The sequence below is a fragment of the Cebus imitator genome, unplaced genomic scaffold, assembly GCF_001604975.1.
Source record: "Cebus imitator isolate Cc_AM_T3 unplaced genomic scaffold, Cebus_imitator-1.0 Scaffold117, whole genome shotgun sequence".
Taxonomy (NCBI): domain Eukaryota; kingdom Metazoa; phylum Chordata; class Mammalia; order Primates; family Cebidae; genus Cebus; species Cebus imitator.
This window is the reverse complement of record NW_016107432.1, coordinates 251,124-262,432: the sequence shown is the minus strand read 5'-3', so window position 1 is coordinate 262,432 and position 11,309 is coordinate 251,124. Positions and strand designations below refer to the sequence as shown.

At 41.2% G+C, this 11,309-nt stretch overlaps 1 long non-coding RNA gene across 1 annotated transcript in view; it reads left to right on the top strand.

Annotated features, from left to right (window-relative positions):
- Positions 1-4,419: 4,419 nt before the first annotated feature.
- Positions 4,420-11,309, top strand: part of LOC119472741 — a 124,762-nt gene continuing 117,872 nt past the window's right edge. The window contains exons 1-2 of the long non-coding RNA XR_005201927.1: positions 4,420-4,527; positions 4,666-4,817. This is a non-coding gene — a long non-coding RNA (uncharacterized LOC119472741). The remainder of the gene's footprint in view (positions 4,528-4,665; positions 4,818-11,309) is intronic.

The following is an 11,309-nucleotide window of genomic DNA, read 5'->3' as shown; positions in this document are numbered from 1 at the left end:
GCCTCCACTTGCTTGGAGACTATGCATTGAGCTTACCTGAGGCAGGTGCCTCTGTTCTCAAGAGCTACCCCTGCTACCTCTCATTGCCTATGGGTCAGTAACAAGGGTCAGGTGTCAGCACAGCTCAAACAGGGATGCAGAGTTCTTGCTCCAGGAGAAAAATATGCACTGGAGGAATTGCTGGATCTGATTAATATGTATGAGCAGGGACTAGAGGAACATGAGAGCGTAAATCTTGAGGGAATTGGGCAATGGAGAGCAGAATATAAGTCTGGATAGGATAGGGTTTACTGGGAACTCAAAAACTTGGGGATTCAATGTTATATGAAGGACGTGTAAGGTCTTTTTTTTTTTTAGTTGGAGCCCCTCTCTGTTGACTAGGCTGGAGTGCAGTGGCACAATCTCAGCTCATGCAACCTCCCTCCTGAATTCAAGCAATTCTCCTGCTTCAGCCGCTCAAGTATCTGGCACTAAGGCCAACTAACTTTTGTATTTTAATAGAGATGGGGTTTCACCATGTTGGCCAGGCTGATATTGAACTTCTGACCTAAAGTGATCTGCCCACCTAGCCTCCCAAAGTGCTGGGATTATAGGCATGAGCCACTGGGCCTGGCAAAGGACATGCAAGGCCATCTATATAATCTGTCTGATGCCTTAAGCCAAAGCTGTATACAATAATGAAGTGCAGTAGCAATAAAGATTTGGTGAAGACACCGAACTGCCTTGGCATCACACTGAGGAGCAGATCTTCAGAAGGTCAGGGAAAAAGCTGCACATTCATCCTTTGATTATGTTGTCCAGAGGGTTATGAGAAGATTACCTTCATTAAGACAGTAAGGAATTCATCAGTTACAGGAGACCTATCTTTGAGAAACACAATGGTGGTCCTCTTCTGTAGGCAACATTGTCATGAAATTGTATTTTACAATAATAATGGGGGTGATGGTATTTCAGAATGGTAGAGGTCAGATGTTGATACTTAACTATCAGGAGCAGAAAGAGAACGATCAAAAGAAAGCAAGACTAGAGTGGCAAACAAGGTGCCCTGGCCTGCAGATTTCGCTAGTGATAACCTAATAAATCATGGTGTTCTTAGGAATGAGACATAGACAGATAGCTAATTAGGATGTAACTCAACTTCCTAACCTAAACAAAATATTGAAAGCTGTTAAGTAGAAGGCTAATTTTAGACACTGCAAAAGAAAACTATGGTCTCTCACCCTGTTGCTAGATTTAAGTAATTCAGAGATCCAGTTTGAAGGGGAGAACAGGTCTTTTTGTGGAAGGACTCTGTAACACAAGTGGATAGGTAAATATTTCCCTCTCTTTCCCTGGAGAGACCTGTAGACCTTTGTCAGATAACTACGCTGGAAAAAACAGAAGACTCAGATTCAAAGATTTTTAGATAAGAGATTTAGGTGGACACTGATACCAGGGAATCCCAAAATCTGTCATGAACCTCTATATCATAATGGGTCCAATGGATCTGTGAACCAAGCTCGTTATTTCTCAGTTCCTGAAGTTATTAGAGATATACTTAGCACTAGAAGAATTCTTATAGTTGTTCCCCAATCAGTAGAGTTTGGGCCATTAGAATTTAAAAAAGGTCAAGTGGAAGCTTCTGAAACTACTCTTCTCCACTGTTCCACCCCATCAGACAAGATTATAAATCAGAAGCATAGAGCATGCCAGAAGGAATTGCAGAGATTGGCAAGAAAGACCTAAAAGATATAGCTAGTATCATTTCCTCCTTTCATTTTACCTGTATGGTTCCTGCAAAATCTGAATGGATTATGGCAGAGTGTAGACTTCCACATACTTAACTGGGTATTAATCCCAGCTACACCTGCTCTTGTATATGGTATCTTTACTGGTTCAGATCAACCCAACCTCTAGCACTTGATAAGCAGCTATTGATCTAGTGAATTCATACTCCTCAATCCCCTTAAAAGGAAAGATGAAAAGTAATTCATCTTCACGGGAAGGACGGCAGTACACATTCATATCCCTGCCCCAAACAATGTAAATACTTCTACTTTCTAATATAGGGGCTTCAATCATGTTGACTATCATCAGATCACCATATGGCATCTTGCTGAATGGACCTGATAAGTAAAGAGTGGCAAGTACCAATGCCTAGTAGAATGATGTATACCAGAGAGTGGAAGATAAATCTTATGAATATTCAGGGACTTGCTACATTGATGAAGCTTGTAAGGATCCAGTGGTCTGGAGCATGCTAGGTCATCCCTTCCAAGATAAAAAATGAGAGGTTGCATCTCACACCTGCTACCACTAAGAATGAAGCACAGTGCATGTCTCCTTAGCTTTGCCCTTTGGTGACAGGAGATAAATGTATTTTTAAAATTATCTCAGTGGCCCTCTGGCTTTCAAAGCAAGCTTTGAACTGGTGGTAGTTGTTTGTCCTGAGTCTATCATTTTCTTTTCTTTCTTTCTTTTTTTTTTTTTTTTTTTGAGACAGAGTCTCGCTCTGTCACCAGGCACCAGACTGAAGTGCAATGGCACGATCTCGGCTCACTGCAACCTCCGCCTCCCGGGTTCAAGCAATTCTCCTGCCTCAGCCTCCGGAGTAGCTGGGACTACAGACGCATGCCACCATGCCCAGCTAATTTTTATTTTATTTAATTATCCTGTTGGCCAGGATGATCTCGATCTCTTGACCTCGTGATCTGCCTGCCTCAGCCTCCCAGAGTGCTGGGATTACAGGTGTGAGCCACTGTGCCCGGCTATCATTTTCTTTTTTCAAGGCTTTTGATTCTGTTAATAGCAGTAAGGCCATTCCACAATTTTTAGTCATAACTGCTCCCATACTTTTCAAGTACCATAGCCATTGCATATCTCGTTGCCTTACCTTCTAGCGCCACTTAATATCAATTAATTTCAGGTGAAAGACAGTACTTGCAATATCATTGGATTTGGGAGTTTCCACCCACTTACCACCAATGCTGGAAACTCCGTTGCTTTCCAATCTCTGAGTAGTCTGGCAGCAAAATCTCATCCTAAGGGTCTGCTCTCTAGGGTCACCTCTTGGTACCAACTGTCTGAGTGATAGGCAGGATTCTAAGATGATTCCCCAATGACTCTTGCTTTTGTATAATCCTCTTTCCTTCAAGTGTGAGGGTGGAATGTGTTTGTTACATTATATGGCCAAAGGGATTTTGTTAATATGATTAAGATTCCAAGTCAGTGGACCTTAAGATAGAGTGATTATCTAGGTGTGCCTGAACTGATCATGTCAGTCATTTAAATCTGGGTCTAGGGGTCTGACACTTAGAGGTAAGAGAGATTTGTTTTGTTTTGTTTTTTTGAGATGGAGCTTCCCTCTGGTTGCCTGGGCTGGAGTGCAATGGTGTGATTTCTGCTCACTGCAATCTCCATCTCCCGAGTTCAAGAGATTCTCCTGCCTCAGCCTCCTGGGTATCTGGGATTACAGGTGTCCATCACCATGCCCACCTAATTTTTTGTATTTTTTATTTTTTTGTACAGACAGGGTTTCACTATGTTGGCCAGGATGGTCTCGAACTTCTCACCTCAGACGATCCACCCACCTCGGCCTCTCAAAGTGCTGGGATTACAGGCATGAGCCACCATGCCTGGCTGAGGTAAGAGTAATCAGAAGCACAAGAATGATTCAGTGTGCCATTGCTGGATGTGAAGATGGAGGGGGTCATGTGACAAAGAATGCAGGTAGCCTCTGGGGGCTGAGAACAGGCCCCAGCTGACAGCCAGCAAGGAAATGGGAACCTCTACCTTACAGCTGTAAGGAATTGAATTCTACCCAAACCAGGTGAGCTTGGAAGAGGATTCTGAACTCCTGATGAGAACACAACTCAGCCTACACCTTGATTTCAGTCTTATGTTAACCTAAGCTATAAACCCAACTGCACTGGAGTAGACTGACCTACAGAATTGTGACCTGATTAATACACAGGTATTGTTTTCAGCAACAAAGTTTGTGGTCATTTGTTACACAGCAATAAGAAAATGAATATATTTTGAGCTTTTGTTGCTTAGCAGTGCCTGAGGCCAAGGCTTGTGTACTATAACTTTATTAGGGAGTGCAATTCTCTAGTAGGGATCAGGAATAAGGGAAGAGTGAGGCAGGGAAGGAGGGAAATGCAATTGGAGGATGGCTATTAAGAGCAACTGATCCCTTGATCTTGGGAAACTGTTATTGAAAGAGGTATATATGATTGCTTCTCGGGACAGTCCTACGATGTGTTAAAGGGAGAATTATTTGCTGGCTCCTGTTTCTCTTTGGTCAAATAATCTTTCCAGTGAGTGTTAATCCCCCTGTACTCCTGAAAAGTACATATGCAGGAACTGTTTGTTCTATGGGATCTCATATCCAGCATCAACAGGAAAGCTGCAGGACAGGGTGTCAGGGGTGTGCATGGAGTGAGGTGCTTTTGGCATGCACTAAGTAAGGCTAGTTGAAATTTACACAGAGTTGGCTGCCCCAGTACGGGCTAAACTGGAACAAGAGGTCGGAGGCCACAGAGAAAGGTAAGCCAGAGAGGATCTAAAGTGGTGAATAACAGTTGACTCTTATGTCGGAACGGTCTGTTGCTGTTTGTGGAGAAGGCTGAAGAAGTGGTTAAAATTTCATTATATTTTGCTTTGACCTAATACTTTCTTTGACAGAGATCACCAACTGCAGTTGCGAAATCCATCATGATATTTGCTGTAAACAGGATATCTAATTCAGCTGGAGTATCTCCATAAGGATTGTTCTAGGCCTCTCTGGGGATCTTCAATTTCCCAGAGCAAGCTCTTCACTGTCAACTCTTTTCTGAGTGAGCGTGATGGTTTTCTCTTGGAATTTCCAAACCTGGTTTCATGATTTTTAAATTTCCTGTAGTGTTTGATTTGGAGTGCCTGAAGAGTTAGATACAACCTTTGATCTATAAGGCATTCTCCAAGAGTAAACATAGATTTGTAATATCAACCCTTTTAAGTTCAAATTATGCAGTTTTTGCCTGTGCTTGCTTTGAAGAGTCTCCATTTCCCCCTTAGTCTCTGTGCCCAGCAAAGGGATAAACATTCTTCTTGTGGTTGTTATTATTATCAAAGAGAAAACATTTTCCAGATGTCTCTCTGCAGATTTCCCCTCATGTTTTCTTGGCTAGAGCAGTATTACCTTTTTACTCCTAGCTGCAAGAGAGGCTATGAATGGCAGTATCCAGCATTTTCAAAGCCTCTTATTGGAGCCGGGTTCTGTGAAGAAAAGGAAAGGAATGGCTGTAGGAAAGGCAACCTAGCAATTTCCCTTCCTGCCTTGTTAATTTCAATCAGCCTTGTTTCCCTGAGACTTGACCTAGTTACCTCGACTAAGACTAGAGAGAATGGATCATCTCAACCATACATTTACAGACCAATTACAAGACAGGTGATTTCTATTAATGGTTCATCTCATCTGTTATGTGTTGATTCCTACTAGGGTCACTCTCAGAGGGTGACCTTACTGCATGTTTGGGGGTACCTTTCTCTCCGCTAAACATTGATTAAGAGGGGTCACAAGGCTGGGTGCAGTGGCTCACACCTGTAATCCCAGTACTTTGGGAGGCTGAGGCGGGTGGATCACCTGAGGTCAGGAGTTCGACACCAGCCTGGTTAACATGGTGAAACTCCGTTTTTACTAAAAATACAAAAAATCAGCCAGGCGTGGTGGTGCTAACCTGTAATCGCAGCTACTCAGGAGGCTGAGGCAGGAGAATCACTTGAACCCATGAGGCAGAGGTTGCAGTGACCAGAGATCACGCTATTGCACTCCAGTTTGGGCAACAAGAAACTCTGTCTGAAAAAAGGAAAAAAATGATAGGGGTCACAAATCTGACTTACACAATTTTAAAACAGCTTTGAGTTTGAGGTTTTATTGTGTTTTGAGTTTGAAACCCTACAGCCACTTTACATATTTGTTACTTGTTTGACTCATGAAGCATTTGAGCTTACAACTTCTGGGAAAGAAATCAACTGCAAATCCACTAGGTTAATTGCATGTGCAGGAATACAGATTAATATTCCAGAATAGAGACATTTACTCCTTAAAGCACCAAACGTTTCTAATTTTAATTTTCTTGAATACGTGTCTTTCCCCTTTGTTTCTCCTCTACATGGAGAGGTTTTATAGAAATATTTAAGTCAGACATTTCCATTATGGTTTTTCACTTCTTCCTTCTGTCCTTGCATCTACGGTTTCCTCTTTCATTGCTGCATCATCTGCTTTGGCTTTAGAAAAAGGATCACTGAACTTGAAGGAATTTTGTCTAAAATAAAAGTGGCATCTGACTTGTGGATTTCTTTGTTTTCCAACGGTGTCTGTCTAGGACAGCTGCCAAGTGAGCTATGTCTGTGCTTGATTTCACCACTGTCTGGAGGTGACTCTCCTTGGAAGACCCAAGGAAGAGGGAAAGCTTTGAGAACTTTGAATCAGCAACCTCTATGTCTAATTTTATCCCCTTATTTGATGAAGGCCCAGAGAAACTTTGTCACACAGGCAGTTAGTGAAAGAGGTGGGAGGGACCTCAGGTCTTTGGTTTATTCCATGCATGTGAAGATAAGCCTCTTTGGGCAGCCTTTGCTGTTTCTCCCTCATCACGTAGAAGACCCATGGGAAAAAGGCGGGATTTTGTCTTGTTCACAGCCACATTCACAGCACTCTAAATGCACATACTGGGCACTCAGGAATGATTGGATGACTGAATACTGTATTTTCCAGGTTCCTGTCTTTTTGGTATATTCTTACTGTCATTGTATTCTTCTGAATTGGGTTTTGTTGTGAGGGCATACTTGTGTGGAGCAAAGGACTATCAAAATTAAAGTCTAGGCAAATGAATATCTTTGTATGTTATTGCTGTATCAAGACAGAATTCAAGGAGCAGAATATGGGAATGTTGATCTGAACCTGAACAAACCTGGAGAATCATACTATGGAGGAGAAGAAGAGACAAGAAAAGAACAGTAGGGCAGGAAGATGTCTTGGCAGGACAGGAGAGTCAAGGCATTTTTTGTAGAGCAGCCCCAATGAGAAAATATTTTCTCACTGGAGATGCGGGAGGGTGAGAACATTCTCTCCACTCTTTATCTTTCCCTGTGGAAGAACTTCAGTTAGAGTTACACTCTTGGCCTCTCTCCATCCCTGGAAGGAAAAACTGGGCATGCTCTATAGAGCCTCTTCTTTCCTCTCTTAAAGACCTTCCAGCCTATTCTGCTCTCTGTCGTGTTTTAAGGGGCCTGCCCTTGAGAAACAGGCTTGTGGTGGGCCTTAAGTCAGAGTGTAAAGTCATACAAGCCTTCTGTGGCCATTAATCAACACCATGTTCTATCCATTCCCTTATTGGTAGCAAAATTGATGTTTTTTTTTTTTTTTTTTTTTGAGATGGAATCTCACTCTGTTGCCCAGGCTGGAGTGCAGTAGCGCAGTCTCTGCTCACTGCAACCTCTGCCTCCTGGGTTCAAGTGATTCCCCTGTCTCAGCCTCCCAAGTAGCTGGGGCTACAGATGCCTGCCAGCATGCCTGGCTAATTTTTGTATTTTTATTAGAGATGGGGTTTCACCATATTGGCCAGGCTGGTCTCAGACTCCTGACCTCAGGTGATCCACCTGCCTGGGCCTCCCAAAGTGCTGGGATTACAGGTGTGAGCCACCGCACCCAGGAGAATTTCTTAAAATCCCTTAAAACCTTTCAGTGTATGTTTTGGCTGCTCTCCTTGTTGTCTGAGAAGCTGGAATTTCTTGTTTTAAGACAGAATTATGGTAATTATTACCATTTATTGAGAACAGGTCAGGGACCATGCTAAATATTTTATGAATATCATGTTATTGAATCATTTCAGCAATACTAAAAAGTAGATACCATTATCACCCCATTTTGTAGATAAAGGAACAGTTTTAGAAGGTTAGGAATTTTTCAGCATGGCTAGTAAGCAGTGGAGCCAGGTTTTGAGCCCACTGTTTTCTGATTCTTACTTCCGTTCTTAGCTACCAGCCTGTAATGTCTCCCACAGCTGTTCAAGTAAAGAACTGCGAAAAGAGAAAAATGTTTTGGATGAAGGAAAGAAAGCTCTGCAAAAGACAATGTGGACTAAGATAGGGTATTCTCGGGCAAGAAAGATTGTGTTCTAGAACCCACTGGTCCAGTTTGGTCCATTTGTAAGAATATACTGTTTGCAATTATTTCAAGGATGAGACTTCTATGAAAGAAACCTTTAGGCTTATATTCACTTCCAGGGAACAGTTTAGGTTTGAGGATGATTTCTTTCTTTTTACCGAATATCCCCCGATCCTCTTTTTTCTTTCTTTTTCTTTTTTTTTGCCTCCATAATCTTTTGTCTGGTGTTGGTCCTCAGTGAGCAAACCTGGCTGACTTGTGCTAGTTCTCTGTGCCTTTGGACACTTTGTAAAACCTTACTGTGGCGAAGTTTCTCCATTTGAAACATGTAGAAAGATTGTTAATACTTCCTTATTTCAGTGTGAGTTAAGAATAATTATATACATTTTTCAGCATACTTTGAAGGTATTTGATTAGGTGCTAAAATTTGTGTTTGTACAGATTTAAGTATTTTTGTAGCACATATCCATTTAAATTTCAGGAGAATTTTTATTTTTCTAATGGGTTCTTTAAAATATTTTAGAACCAGTTGCGTAATACTGACAAGTGGAATCTTCTGAATGAATCTCAACTCTAATTTCCCTTTCACATGATTGTTAAATGTGGGACATTTGTAATAGTCTTTGCTGATTCAGTTTCCTTGAGGGAGGGATTGGTTTCATCATTTCAAAACATCCTAACAAAACTCCAGCCGATACACTTGTGGTAACCTGAAAACTAGGGTTGTTGCCCAGGGATGGGGGAGGGATCACAGGCACAGGTAGGAGGGGAAGGGTTGTAGTGTTGGGAAATGCTACCTAGAGGCTGCCAAAGATGGACCAGGTGGGAAAACTACACAGTGATTCACATTCCTTGAGCAAACCCAGCAGGCAGTAGGAAACAATAAAGAAGGAGGAATCCTCTGCAGGAATTGGGCATGAAATTTTTAAAAATAGAAAAACAAAAAAACAAAAAAAAAAATGGAGGAATCCTCTTCAGGTACAGGATGAAGGATGGGTAAAAGCAAGGCTGGGATGATTGGTTAATAAAGATTCGAACTTCCATCTGGATTCTTGTTTTCCTGCTTTGTTCAATAAAGTGAGTATTAAACCTCTGATAAGCGTGGAGAGGTCCAGTGGAAAGCAATGAGTCACTCCTGGGAGCCGTGGCGAAGGCCACCTTTGAGACAGTAGGAACCTGGGAGGTACAATCTCATGATCCTATAGAGAATTACAAGTTTTGCCACTGCCCCGCACCTCCTCAACCCTTGGCTTTCTATGGTATTGCTCTTAGTGCAGCTAGTGTCACCAAAGGATTAGTCTTGTTTTTTGTTGACCTTTATCCTAACCTTCAAGTCTGCTGAAGCAAAGATTTGTTTAAGGCTAGAGGCAAAAACATAAAATTCCTCTCAACCTCCCAAATACCCTTTAGTTTTTCTAAAATATCTGAATGTGACTGAATAGTTGTACAGCAACTGAAAGCTTCTCATCACAACTCCCACCTCCTCTCCCTTCTGTTCTCCCTGGACCCAGTAGTTTAATTTCCTGGGTAAGAACTTACTGAGATTTATTTTCACAAAGTCATAGCATTTAACTGGTAGTTTGTTCTAGCTTTTTGAGAATCTGCTAATATGTGATGGGAGATCTTAAATTCAACACACTCATTTTTAATGAATGTCAAATAGGAACTAATCTATCATGATTACATTATTTATTCTCTAGGAGGGACAGCAATTTGTCATGTAGAGTAAGTACATCCCTCTCGTGATAAAGAAATAGATGACAGATGAGCAGGGTTTTTTTTGTTTTGTTTTGTTTTTCTCAGTAAACCAAAAGACCTTGGGCTTTGGATCTTTTCTTTTTCCTCTTCTAATTTTTTTATCATCACAATTTGCCTGGATTTATCTGAGTTGCCCTTCAGAATTATTTTTTTATCAAAATGTAAGTAGGAATTTAAAAATTAAAGAGAAAACAAACTGATGTGGTTCTGCATAAAAATGAGGAAGAGCTGAATGTAGTGGGGTTAGCAGGGCTGTGTAGCTGACCCCAGTAGGTAAGTGCTGTTGACATAAATACAATGTGAGACATGTATAGAATTTTAAATTATATAGCAGCCACATTAAAAATGTAAATGAAATAGGTGAACTTGACTTGAATAATACATTTTCTTTAACTCAGTATATCTCAAATATTGCTTCAATGTGTAATCAATATAAAACTATTAATAAGGTATTTGACATTGTTTTTGTACTGTCTTCGAAATTTGATCTGTATCTTCCACGTACAGTGTAATCTCAATTTGGATTAGCTACATTTCAGATCTCAACATTCACAAGTTGCTAATGACCTTCATATTGAATCCCCTAACTCTGGGAAATTATCAGTTCCCTTCCATTATGGTATTTCACTGGATTTGCTTTGGAACTCAGAGCCTGGATCTCTTATGAAAAGCCAGACTTTGCTTGTATATTTTAAAAGCAAACTGTTGGTTTCCTTCTTAACTTTAATCTTCATTTCCTCTTGGCTCAACACACTTGGAATAATGTTCTAGAAACCCATACTGCATGAAAGGGGTTAGGGAAACTGGATTGTGTCAGGGAAAGGTTCAAAGCCAGGCTCCCTAAATGGATGCCTCTCTGTTTAGACTGGACATTTCTTTCTCATGTGGGAGGTCCTCCAGCTGGTCTACTGTAGAAAAACAATGTTTATAATGTAACAAAGTCTATACTTTAGTTCCTAGTCTGAGCACAATAATTCACATTGGATAGTTAATGGAAAAAATAACATTTTCACACTTTATTCTTCAAAAGCAGTATTCTTTTCCCACATAAAGTTGCACTTCACTGGTAGTGACAATGGTGTGGAATGAAGGCTCCTCTTCCTGTGAGAGTTGATGGAGTGATCTAACAGGAGTTAGATCACAGGGTCTTCACTGCACCCAACTGTTCAGAATTCAGGAAAGTGGGGACTCTCTGACTCTCTGGATCCATTCCCTTTTCTGAACTTTAACTTCTAGGCAGGGAGCCCTAAGTCTTCTTTTACCCCCACCCTCATCCCAGGTACAGGATGCTTGTTCCAAATTCTTGAGCACCTGTTGATCACCTAGAGTGTAATTTCTGCAGCTTGGCAGGCAGCTGTGCTGGAGGTGAATGAGCCCTTAAAGTCCAAAGATCTCATTTCTTTTTCTTTTCTTTTCTTTT